This window comes from Sminthopsis crassicaudata, chromosome 3 (assembly GCF_048593235.1).
Source record: "Sminthopsis crassicaudata isolate SCR6 chromosome 3, ASM4859323v1, whole genome shotgun sequence".
Classification (NCBI taxonomy): Eukaryota; Metazoa; Chordata; class Mammalia; order Dasyuromorphia; family Dasyuridae; genus Sminthopsis; species Sminthopsis crassicaudata.
The window spans coordinates 428,557,745-428,571,046 of NC_133619.1; the positions used below are offsets into that span (position 1 = coordinate 428,557,745).

General features: G+C 33.6%; 1 protein-coding gene across 2 annotated transcripts in view; it reads left to right on the top strand.

Annotated features, from left to right (window-relative positions):
* Positions 1 to 13,302, top strand: part of CERKL (CERK like autophagy regulator) — a 224,758-nt gene that overhangs the window by 182,935 nt on the left and 28,521 nt on the right. The window lies entirely within an intron of this gene.

Genomic DNA, 13,302 nt, shown 5'->3' on the forward strand with positions numbered 1-13,302 from the left:
TGTGTTACTTTTTTATCTTTGATAATTTTTTTTTAATATTTGATAAATTATACCATGAGAGGCAACCTCTGCTACAAAGAAGCAAATGCATGTTAGGCCAGCAATTTAACCTTGACAGGTCATTTTAGTTGCTATGAATGTGATGATGATGTTATGAGATGGAACTTTTCCAACATTACACTCCATGCAAATTGAACGTGCTTGGGTCACTGTTTCTGTTCATTAGTATTTATACTCCTGAGATAATTTGTTAACAGTTTTATATCAAAAGCAAGCAAGATGGGTGCATACAAAGGGATAAATTTTTACCAAGTGGGCAGCAATCTCAAGGAATAAGTAAAATGAGAATGTTTCTTTTTTTTTTTTTTTTTAAAGCTCAGTTTTAAAAAAAGGAAACTGCCATATGATAATTGAGCTTTATAGATGTTACAGTTTTAAAACAAATCTTTTAAACCCATACTACATGCCTACATACTGAATTTTCACTAGAATAGCTGGAGAGAGAGCATTCAAGTGTCAGAATTTTATCTGAGCACCAGCTATCTGAGTAACCAGTTCTAACTGGTTATACCTAATGGAAATAGGAGATGATTTACTGAGCACATTTGTTTGAGGTCTAAAGTCCTACTTCTTACTTTGATAGGCAAAGAATACGAATAACAAGTGCTAGGCAGGAAGTTTTCAAGCTTCAGAACATGAGGAGACAGCCTGCCTTTGAAGTCATTTGCCTCCTGGAGAGAGACACCCAGAGGGAGAGTGTTTAGTAAATTACTCTACTGAGCCAGCAGACTAAGCTGCTGAATTATGGTCAAAATCAAATGGATCAGATGTGGGGAAGCCTGTATTTGTAATCCTGGCCATTAGCAATGGTGTTTGTTGCTATGGGAACTGGTACTAAGGAACTATACAGAGAGATTCAGGTTGAGGAGAAAAAACTAGAAGGACATAAAGATAAAAAAAAACCCAGAAAACAAAAAACAAAAAATCCCATCTAGTTGTAAAACAAGGCTTGATCCTCAGTCTGATGGCTACAAAACAACATAGTCCTAAGGAGTTCATTTAAATAAATTCATGCTTTCCAATTAATTTGGGGAGAATAAAATATTGCCAAGGGAGTGTTAATTTCTGTGATATTTCAGGCAAAGAACCAAAGTGTAGGTACAGTGTTCATGAGAATTTTAGATATGCTTGACTAAGAAGTCATTACATCACATTTATCTGTTTGGATGTGGGAGACATTAACAGTCTTATGAATATTCATGTTGTCTGGTTAATTAAGTTAATTGTTCTGCAGAAGTGCTTGCACTTCCAAGGACAATTTTTTTTTATCACAATTTCTGCTTGGTACCTTCATCAGTCATTCTCTACATGAGCTGGTACTTTTGTCCTTACTCTTCTGCTTTGGCACATTTTAGGGGTGAGGGAGAAGAAAGAGGGAAAGAGAATAATGTTGGCAGGAAAACAACTTTTCATTCTAATTAAAATGTTCAATTTGAAGTAGAACATTTATAGCTTTTTCTGAGAATGTGTTACATTGTTATTATCCATTTTGGGCAGTGGTGCCTTTCAATGAATAGACCTTTTTTACAAAAAGTAGTGTTTGAGGAATTGAGAAGTTAAATTTGATCTATAGAATTCATTTGAGCATTTCATATGTCAACATCTTGAAAGGTCAGCATGGCTTATAAAATGGTTAGTCATGGTTTTGTTATGTCTGTCAAAAACAGTGAAGCACAGATAGTTATGATACATATTTCACACAAAAATTCCATTCATTATAATTTTCTTTTACATAAGTTAAGGAGGGAAATACACATATTGAATGGATGTTCATAGTTTTATTACTTTTGCTATATATTAAGTTTTGGTCCTTATTTTAATATTGTTAAATTATCTTTGTGGAATTCTCTTCAAAGATTTAAGACTATAAGGATTTTTATAAGACTTATAAGACTGTAAGTGGACAGGATCACTAGAATAAAAAGAAATTTTTGGCCTCTATGTCATGATTTTCCTTACCACCAAGAGTGCTTGCTACAGAATTGAAGAGTAGTTACAAAGATATTCCCTAATAGCTTACTGAGTATCTATGCTTTGTCATAATTCACAAGAACACTCCTTTATAACACAGAAGGAATAAACAGTCTTTGTTGCCTTGGTCATGGTGTGTTTCATTCTCCATTGTTCATCACAGCATTACATTATTGCTTTTTAATAGCCTTTCTACAGGAATGTTTTTATAGTCAACTTGTAATAATCTATAGTAATAGAAAAAGGAGACAGCATGGATAATTGAAATCCATAGGTAATAATAAAATTTCATTTTAGCTAATAGTTGTATTCTCTCCTCCACCAAAACTTTTAACAAATCTGCTAACAGAACACATGATGGATTATTTCGTCTCTTTTTTATTTCTCCCATCTATTATCAAGTGGGGGTGCTAATAAGCAAGAGAATGGTCAAAAGACAGGTACCAGAAGGCCAAAAGATAATTCAAGAGGCCTGGTTAATCCACTCCTGGATAATTAGCTTCTCAGTAATCAAGAGTTGTCTGTGTTCACAGCTATACTGTTACAAAACACCCACAAATCAATCTCTTCTTCATTAGGCCAGTTTTGTATTTTCATTTGGACTGGATATTATTTGAAGACTAAATAAAGACTGTGGCTTCTTTGGACTTAGTATGGTTCCTTACCTTTAATAGCTACTTATTACATTTCTATTGATATGAATGACTCAGTAATATCCTCATATAATAGGTTCTTATATGTTGTTTTGATGAGGATAATAATCATTTTTGATAGTCTCTGGGCTCTAATATTTGGTAATTGTATGATTCTCTTTAGAATGTCAGTAGCTTAAAATAAAATTAAGATGCAAATCTTAATTTGAGATATTATATTTTGGAAGTGGATTTTTCCAGTTCCATATCAGTTCAATATATTCAAGCCCATAATACTAATAGTACTAATGTTAAAGCACATCATTATAATCAGTATATGACATGATAGTGACAGATCACTTGACTGAAATTGAATGAAGTAATTGTAAATTCCCAGAATTTCCTTGTTTTAATATTTTAAAGTAGAAAAACTGATTTGTCCTATGTTGGAGAAACTTGTAATGAGTAGGGAAACTATAATGATTTCAAAACAATTTTAAGACATTTGTAGTTAACATGTTACATAATACATATCAATGTAAATATTTGATATCTTTCACATTAAATCTCTCTATGTGCACAAATGACCCCATTCCATCTCATCTGCTCTAAAAGATTGGCCCATCATTCCTATTTTTTCACAGTCTCTACCTGATCCACTATTTCCTCTTTTTGCAGTCTACAAACATGTCTATGTCTGTGTCCCCTATCTATATCAAATCTGTTGCTAAGGCCTATTGATTTCACCATTGCATCATTTATCAAATACACCCCCTTGTCTCTTCTGATACTGTAAACACTTTGGTGCAAGGCTTCATTATCTCATGCTTGGACTATTGCAATAGCCTATATATAGGTGGACCTACTTGCTTCATATCTTTCTAGCTCACATTCCTTTCAGCCATCAAACTAATTTTTCCTAAAACTCAAGCCCTACCATATTACCCTACCCCTCTATAAACTTCAGTGTCTCCCTTTTATCCCAGGATCCTCAAGTTAAAAGTCCTTCATAATCTATTCCCCACCTACCTTTCCAGTCTTTTCCCACTTTACCATTTGCCATGTGCCTTAAATACAGTGATAACTTGGCCTCTTTCATCTTCATTGAACAATACAGTTTATTTCTTGGCTTCTGGGAATTTTCTTTCATGGTTTCCCAGACCTGGAATATTCTCTTTTATCTTTGCCTCTTGACTTCCCAGGATTCTTTCAAATTCCAACTAAAATCTTACCTTCTACAGGAAGTTTTCCCCAATCCCCTCTTAATTGTAATTCTCTACATAATTGTTTGCTTATTATTTGCACCTTGAAAGAGGGACTATCTTTTGCTTTTTTGTATCTTTATTACTTATCTCAGTGCCTGCCATATAATAGGCATTTAATAAATGCTTATTAACTGATTGGCTATATTTTTTCATCCTCCTTATTCTTGATTATTCATTCTATAAATTTCTGATGTAAATTCTACTTGGGAAAAGTAGGTGATCTTTGTGATATATTGCTTTAATCTCCTTGCTAGTATCTTATTTAAAAATTTTCATCAATATTCTTTAAGGAAAATCTTGTATCACAAAAAGCAAAAGAACAAGGAACAAATGTCAAATATCATTTTCTCATGATGGAAATGTTTTAATATAGGTAGCCTTAGACTCTAAAATATGTACATTGCAAGTATTAATGACATAAATTGAAAATAAAAATATTTTTGTTATGTTCTATATCATCAAAATACAAATAAAATTTTATTAGTTATAAGGAGGATGACATATAGTGATTTTCCACCATTGACATTAATTCCAAATCATATACAATATCATTGACTGACCAGCACATCATACTTATAAAGAACAACTAAATCCTTGAGTCTAGATTAGATAAAATTAATCTATCCATAAATTTTAATTAAAAATAAAATAAAAGATAAAACAATATTAATAACAAATATTTTTTAAAAAGATAATCATGCTTAAACTGAAAATTTTGAGATTTCATAGTATGAATCTACCTAGTAGACAATTTAAAAAGTTTTTTAATATGCATTTTTCTACAATATTTGACAGAAAGTATAAAAACATTTCAGGACTAGTCTACTGTAATATATGTTTTATTATTTGTGATAGAAAACCCTAGAGGAGGAGAGATGGAATAATTCAGGAATACCAGGAACAAGCATCAAAAACACCATCTTTGGTCCAACAACTTGAGAAATTTATTGAAGAAACCTAGGAAAATTTCAGATTAAATTAATGTATAATAGATAAATGCAGTAGAGTATTTCAATGCCATTTCATCCAGTTAAAAGCAACAAAAATATCCATAAGAGAATCCAGAAAATAAAAGTACCTTCCAAATTCTAGCTTTTCCTAATTAAAAATTACAATGAAAGTCAGAGATTAACGTAATGAGAGAAGTCAAAGAAATTCAAAGAACAAAATACACAATTCAAAATATTTCAGCAACTTTACTGCCAAGATTTAAGATGCAAGGAAGTTAGGAGAGAAATAAATCCCTGAGAGACATCCAGCCAAGATGGCAGCGTGGAGGCAGATAGCTTCTTGAGCTCCGCATTTTCTCTCAGGACTTGCTTCATGACAAGCCTCGGAATTAATGCTTGACCAGAAAAGAAACCCACAAATAATCACCAACAGAAGATATTCTTGAAATTCACCTGAGAATGTATTGTTTGCTCGGGGGAGGGTTGAACAGACTGGGCGCAGAATAAGGACAGGCAGCCAGAGTGAGACAGCAGCTCACACAGCATGCTATCTCTTCCATTTCTGTGAAAAGTGTGGATGGTCCATCTTGGCAGCAAGCCAGGAGCAGCAGAGAAGGTTTAAACACCAGAGGTAAAGAATAAAACCCTGGAAAGCTAGCATCTCTCAGGACCTGGGCACCCTCCAACCCCACCCAAAGTGAATCAGCACATTCTTAGAGCCTCACAGTGCAGACACAGAGCAGCCAACTCTGTCCTGTAAGTGCCTCGCTGCTGTCTCCCTCAGTCTGTATAGAAAGCCCAGTAACACCATCCAGCCCCATCCCCCATCCAGAAACAGACCAATAGTTTCTCTTGTCAATTTGTTTTCTTCAATTCTGGCTCTGACAAAATGAACAAAAAATTTAAAAGGGCTCTAACCATTGACAGCTTCTGTATGGAGAGAGAGTAGACATCAAATACTGAGGAGACCAAAAGCAGATTGTCTCCAGAGGAATCCCCTAAGAGGGATATGATCTGCTCCTCAATACAAAAGAATCTCATAGAGAAATGGGAAAAGAAAGGGAAGCTTGGCAAGAGATCCTGGAGAAGTTATCCAGAGTGGATAAAGAGATCAAATCATTGAGAAATAAAATTAGTGAATTAGAAAAGGTAAACAACTCTAAGGAAAACAGGAATAATGAGCTGGAAAATAAAAACAGCTCTCTAAAAAATAAAATGGATGAAATGGGAAAAAAACTCCATAGAAGATAAAAACTCAATTGGAAAATTACAAAAAGATATAAGAAAAGTGAGTGAAGAAAATACATCATTGAAAATTAGACTCAAACAAGGAGAAAGCAAGAGGTAGTCAAGCAAAACCAGAGAAATGAAACAATTGAAAAGAATGTCAAGTACCTTATAAGAAAGACAACAGACCTGGAAAACAGATCCAGGAGAGGCAATTTGAGAATAATCAGATTCCCTGAAAAATGTGAGGAAAAAAAAGAGCTTGGACATTATTTTCAAGGAAATTATCAAAGAGAACTTCCCAGACATTTTGGAAATAGAGAGTAAAATAGACATTGAAAAAATTCATCAATCACCTACTGTAAGGGACCCTAAAATTAAAATGCCAAGAAATATAGTGGCCAAGTTCAAGAACCATCAGACAAAGGAAAAAATACTGGAAGCTGCTAGAAAAAAGCAATTCAGATATGGGGGAGCCACAATAAGGATAACCCAGGATATAGCAGCATCCACATTAAAAGAGCGAAGGGCCTGGAACATGATATTCCGAAAGGCTAAGGAACTTGGTATGCAGCCAAGAATAACTTACCCAGCAAAAATGAGCATCGTTTTCCAGGGAAGGAGATGGACATTTAATGAAATAAATGAATTCCATCTATTCTTGATGAAAAAACCAGACCTACATAAAATGTTTGATCTTCAAATACAGAACTCAAGAGATTTCTAAAAAGGTAAAAAGAAATCTTGAGAACTATACTTCTGCCATAAAAAATATGTAAAGAACAAAGGTATAATTTGTCCTAGAAACTAGAGGTGGAAAGAAAATGATATCATAAAAAAGACTAAAGTGGTGGTACTACACCTCATGAAGAGGCAAAGGTAACCTATTATATCTGAGAAAGAAAGGAGGGGGATGAACATAGTGTGTATCAATAGACATATTCGGTTTATGGTGAAACTTCTTCCACTTCATTGAAAAGTGAGAGGGAAGGAGTAAGCTAAGGGGAAGGGAATACAGAAATTGTGAGAAAAAAGGTTAAAACAAGGGGAGGGACTTTAAGGTGGGGGAGGGATCCTAAAAAGGGAGAGCTGTGAAAAGCAAGTGGTGTTCACAAGTTTAATACTGGGTAGGGGGGTAAGAGGGAAGGAAAGTAGAAAAGTATAAGCAAGGGTTAACAGGATGGCAAGCAATATAGAATTAATCATTCTAACCATAAATGTGAATGGGGTAAACTCCCTCATAAAGAGGAAGCAGTTAGAAGATTGGATTAAAAGCCAGAATCCTATTATATGTTGTTTACAGGAAACACACCTGAAACAGGGTGATACATTCAAAATAAAAGTAAAAAGGTGGAGCAGAATCTACTATGCTTCAGATGAAGCCAAAAAAGCAGGGGTAGCCATCCTCATCTTAGATCAAGCAAAAACAAAAATTGATCTAATTAAAAGAGATAAGGAAGGGCATTATATCCTGCTAAAGGGTAGCATAGATAATGAAGCAGTATCAATATTAAACATATACACACCAAGTGGTATAGCATCTAAATTATTAAAAGAGAAATTAAGAGAGCTGCAAAAAGAAATAGACAGCAAAACTATAATAGTGGGAGATCTCAACCTTGCACTCTCAGAATTAGATAAATCAAACCACAAAATAAAAAAGAAAGAAGTCAAAGAGGTAAATAGAATACTAGAAAAGTTTGATATGATAGATCTTTGGCAAAAGCTAAATAGAGACAGAAAGGAGTATACTTTCTTCTCAGGATTTCATGAAACCTATACAAAAATTGATCATATACTAGGACATAAAAACCTCAAAATCAAATGCAATAAGGCAGAAATAGTAAATGCATCCTTTTCAGACCACAATGCAATCAAAATTACATTTAATAAAAAGCCAGGGGAAAATAGACCAAAAATAATTGGAAACTAAATAATCTAATACTAAAGAATGATTGGGTAAAACAGCAAATCATACACATAATTAATAACTTCACCCAAGAAAATGACAATAATGAGACATCATACCAAAATGTGTGGGATACAGCCAAAGCAGTAATAAGGGGAAGTTTTATATCTCTAGAGGCCTACTTGCATAAAATAGAGAAAGAGAGGGCCAACGAATTGGGCTTACAACTAAAATTGCTAGAAAAGGAACAAATTAAAAAACCCCAGAAAACACGAAACTTGAAATTCAAAAAATAAAAGGTGAGATTAATAAAATTGAAAGTAAAAAAAAAAAACTGTTGAATTAATAAAACTAAGAGTTGGTTTTATGAAAAAACCAACGAAATAGACAAACCCTTAGTAAATCTGATTAAAAAAAAAAGAAAGAGGAACAACAAATTGTTAGTCTTGAAAATTAAAAGGGAGAACTCACCAGTAATAAAAAGGAAATTAGAAAAATAGTTAGGAGCTACTTTGCTCAAATTTATGCCAATAAATTCGATAACTTAAATAAAATGGAAGAATACCTTCAAAATATAGCTTAACAGATTAACAGAGGAAGAAGTAAATAGTCTAAATAGTCCCATTACAGAAAAAGAAATAGAACAAGCTATTAACCAACTCCCTATGAAAAAATCCCCAGGACCAGATGGATTTACATGTGAATTCTATCAAACATTCAAAGAACAACTAACTCCAATGCTATATAAACTATTTGAAAAAATAGGGATTGAAGGAGTCCTACCAAATTCCTTTTATGACACAGACATGGTACTGATACCTAAACCAGATAGACTGAAAATAGAGAAAGAAAATTATAGACTAATCTTCCTAATGAATATTGATGCTAAAATCTTAAATAAAATATTAGCAAAAAGACTACAGAAAATCATCCCCAGGATAATACACTATGACCAAGTGGGATTTATACCAGGAATGCAGGGCTGGTTCAATATTAGGAATACTATTAGCATCATCGACTATATCAATAACCAAATTAACAAAAAACATATGATCATCTCAATAGATGCAGAAAAAGCATTTGATAAAATCCAACATCCATTCTTACTAAAAACACTTGAGAATACAGGAATAAATGGACTATTCCTTAAAATAATCAGAAGCATATATTTAAAACCTTCAGTAAACATCATATGTAATGGCGATAAACTGGAACCTTTTCCAGTAAGATCAGTAGTGAAACAAGGTTGCCCACTATCACCATTACTATTCAACATTGTACTAGAAACACTAACCTCGGCAATAAGAGCCGAGAAAGCGTTTCAAGGAATTAGAGTAGATAATGAGGAAATCAAACTATCACTCTTTGCAGATGACATGATGGTATACTTAGAGAACCCCAAAGACTCTGCTAAAAAGCTATTAGAAATAATTCAGAACTTTAGCAAAGTTGCAGGATATAAAATAAATCCACATAAATCCTCAACATTTTTATACATCACAAACAAAATGCAACAGCAAGAAATACAAAGAGAAATTCCATTCAAAATAACGGTCAATAGTATAAAATATTTGGGAATGTATCTACCAAAGGAGAGTCAGGAATTATATGAGCAAAATTACAAAACACTTGCCACAAAAATAAAGTCAGATTTAAATAATTGGAAAGACTTTAAGTGCTCTTGGATAGGCCAAGCAAATATAATCAAGATGACAATACTCCCTAAACTAATCTATTTATTTAGTGCTATACCAATCTGACTCCCAAGAAACTATTTTAATTACCTAGAAAAAATAACAACAAAATTCTTACGGAAAAACAAAAGGTCAAGAATTTCAAGGGAAGTAATGAAAAAAAAATCAAATTATGTTGGCCTAGCTGTACCTGATCTAGAACTATATTATAAAGCAGCAGTCTTTGGTATTGGCTAAGAAATAGACTAGTTAGTTGATCAGTAGAATAGTTAGGTTCACAAGGCAAGATAGTGAATAAAAATAGCAATCTAGTGTTTGACAAACCCAAAGATCCCAACTTATGGGATAAGAATTCATTATTTGACAAAAACTGCTGGGAAAATTGGAAATTAGTATGGCAGAAACTAGATATGGACCCACACTTAACACCACATACTAAGATAAGATCAAAATGGGTCCATGATTTAGGCATAAAGAATGAGATCATAAATAAATTAGAGGAACATAGGATAGTTTACCTCTCAGACTTGTGGAGGAGGAAGGAATTTGTGACCAAAGGAGAACTAGAGATCATTATTGATCACAAAATAGAAAATTTTGATTACATCAAATTAAAAAGCTTTTGTACAAACAAAACTAATGCAAACAAGATTAGAAGGGAAATAACAAATTGGGAAAACATTTTTACAATTAAAGGTTCTGATAAAAGCCTTATCTCCAAAATATACAGAGAATTGACTTTAATTTATAAGAAATCAAGCCATTCTCCAATTGATAAATGGTCAAAGGATATGAACAGACAAATTTCAGATGATGAAATTGAAACTATTTCCACTCATATGAAAGTGTTCCAAATCACTATTGATCAGAGAAATGCAAATTAAGACAATTCTTAGATACCACTACACACCTGTCAGATTGGCTAAGATGACAGGAACAAATAATGATGAATGTTGAGGGGATGTGGGAAAACTGGGACACTGATGCATTGTTGGTGGAGTTGTGAAAGAATCCAACCATTCTGGAGAGCAATCTGGAATTATGCCCAAAAAGTTATCAAACTGTGCATACCCTTTGATCCAGCAGTGCTACTACTGGGCTTATATCCCAAGGAAATACTAAAGAAGTAAAAGGGACCTGTTTGTGCCAAACTGTTTGTGGTAGCCCTTTTTGTAATGGCTAGAAACTGGAAAATGAATGGATGTCCATCAATTGGAGATTGGTTGGGTAAATTATGGTATATAAATGTTATGGAATATTATTGTTCTGTAAGAAATGACCAGCAGGATGAATACAGAGAGGCTTAGAGCGACTTACATCAACTGATGCTGAGTGAAATGAGCAGAACTAGGAGATCATTATACACTTCAACAATGATACTGTATGAGGATGTATGCTTATGGAAATGGATATCTTCAACATAGAGAAGAGCTAATCCAATTCCAATTGATCAATGATGGACAGAATCAGCTACACCCAGAAAAGGAACACTGGGAAATGAGTATAAACTGTGAGCATTTGTTTTTCTCCCCAGGTTATTTTTTACCATCTTAATCCATTTCTTTCTTTGCAACAACAACAACAAAATTCAGTTCTGCACATATATATTGTACCTAGGATATACTATAACATATTTGATATGTATGGGATTGCCTGCCATCTAGGGGAGGGAGTGGAGGGAAGGAGAGGATAATTCGGAACAGAAGGGAGTACAAGGGATAATGTAAAAATTTGACAATTATAAAATTAATAAAAAACAAACAAAAATGAGTTTGGAGGATCCTGGTCATTAATATGACTGCAAAGTCCCACAAATAAAAATTACTTAGTGCATCATAAATGCAATGAATGTTAGGAAAAATACATTAGGTAAAATTCCTGAAATTTTAGCTTCTCTATAAAACTGGCAGAAAAGTCGTGGAGAGTGCCAGATAAAATCCGTAATTGTTGGCTCAAAGACTCCAGTGCATGAATTACTAGAAAAAACATTTTTTCTCCTTTCTCTCAGATAAAAATTTGATCAGAAAGCATTTGTGGATAGAGGATAGTATTAGATTGAGTCATATGGCCATCTTCATATATGACTGAAGAATAATAAAAGGCACAAATAATGGAAATTGAGGAGGCTGATGATGAATTTGGAAGCCAACATGTTTGAGGATGCTATCAACCTATATATGAAAAACTTAGGGAACATTAGATTACATAAACCGGAATTGTATAGGTAAATGAATATAAATAGATAAATGAATGAGAAGAATATGGAAAGTGAACAGATTGCTAAATGTGGTGGTAGAGGGAGGGTATGGAAATAGTGGTGAGGATCAATTGGTATACCTAATTTTTTTTCCAGGTCTAGTATGCCCAAGAACACAAGAGAAAGTACATCTGATACTGGAAACGGTGGCCAGGGATGATGGTTTTTTTTATACTTAGCCAGATTTTGATCAGTGCAAGTAGGGGAAAAGAGTATGAGAGAAAAATGTATCTAGTATAACAGGAAGTTTGTTAATGGCAGAAATAAAAATTCCAAGACAAAGTGAAACAGAAGGGCAGAGCAAGAAAAATAATCTAGAGGAATAAGCCCAAGGCAATTGACTCAAATGAGCCAGAAGTAGTAGCAAGGAAAGATAAATTTGGGATGTTCTGTTGAATTCTGGTTGATTTTTATCAGCCTTTCCAGGAAGCACTGGTAGCTCTCTCTTTCTTGATATGGTAGTGAATGGCTGGAAATGATAGGTTTTTGTTGAATTGTTTGTTTGTTTTCTGAAGTGTCTGTGGCTAAACAAAGTCTATACCCTTAAGACTTGGTGTTTGGATCCTATTTTAATAATTTTTCAAAGTTTAGGCATCATTGATTTTCCTACCCTTTCCAATAAGCAGGATTGTTCATAAACTCTATTTCTCCTTAATGGAGTACTTTGGAATTGTTGATTCTCACTTCTACCTTTAGCTGATGTTCTAGTTCTAGGCTTCTTGGCTGTTTGATAAAGCCTTTACCGATGGTGGAAAAAAGGCTTAATGTTTCTACCTTCTGTGATGAAATTGAATATATTTACTTAATGATTTATTGGAGAAACAAAATCAAGTAATCAAATATGACTGTAGCTGAATAGAAATACAAATACCATAATCTAAGAGATGGGAAAAGGTTAGTTGTTAAACAGGTTTTTTCTAGAGGTACATAATATATTTCTAATGGAGGGTCTAATGTCTTGTTTTGGTTTTCAGAATAGAGTAATTTCACCTGTCTTGGATGAATTACGTGATTTGTTTAAACTTCTGATGCTCCTTTCTACTCCCTCTGATTTCAGTATCAGCAGTATTACAGGAGCCTTTATATAAGCTCATAGGAGAGTTTGTCAAGTGGCCATCTCTAGATGAAAGTGGCCTTCTGATGAGATTTTTTGAAACTGAGTGTGTGTGTGTGTGTGTGTGTGTGTGTGTGTGTGTGTGTGTGTGTGTGTTTATGTGTGGAGGGGTATTGGGTGAGGGAATTAAAAAATACCCATTTTTTCCCAAAATGTTACTTATTTAAGTACTAATATGTGATTTTGATATTTGAATTTTTCCCCTAAATTCTTTCTTTTATTA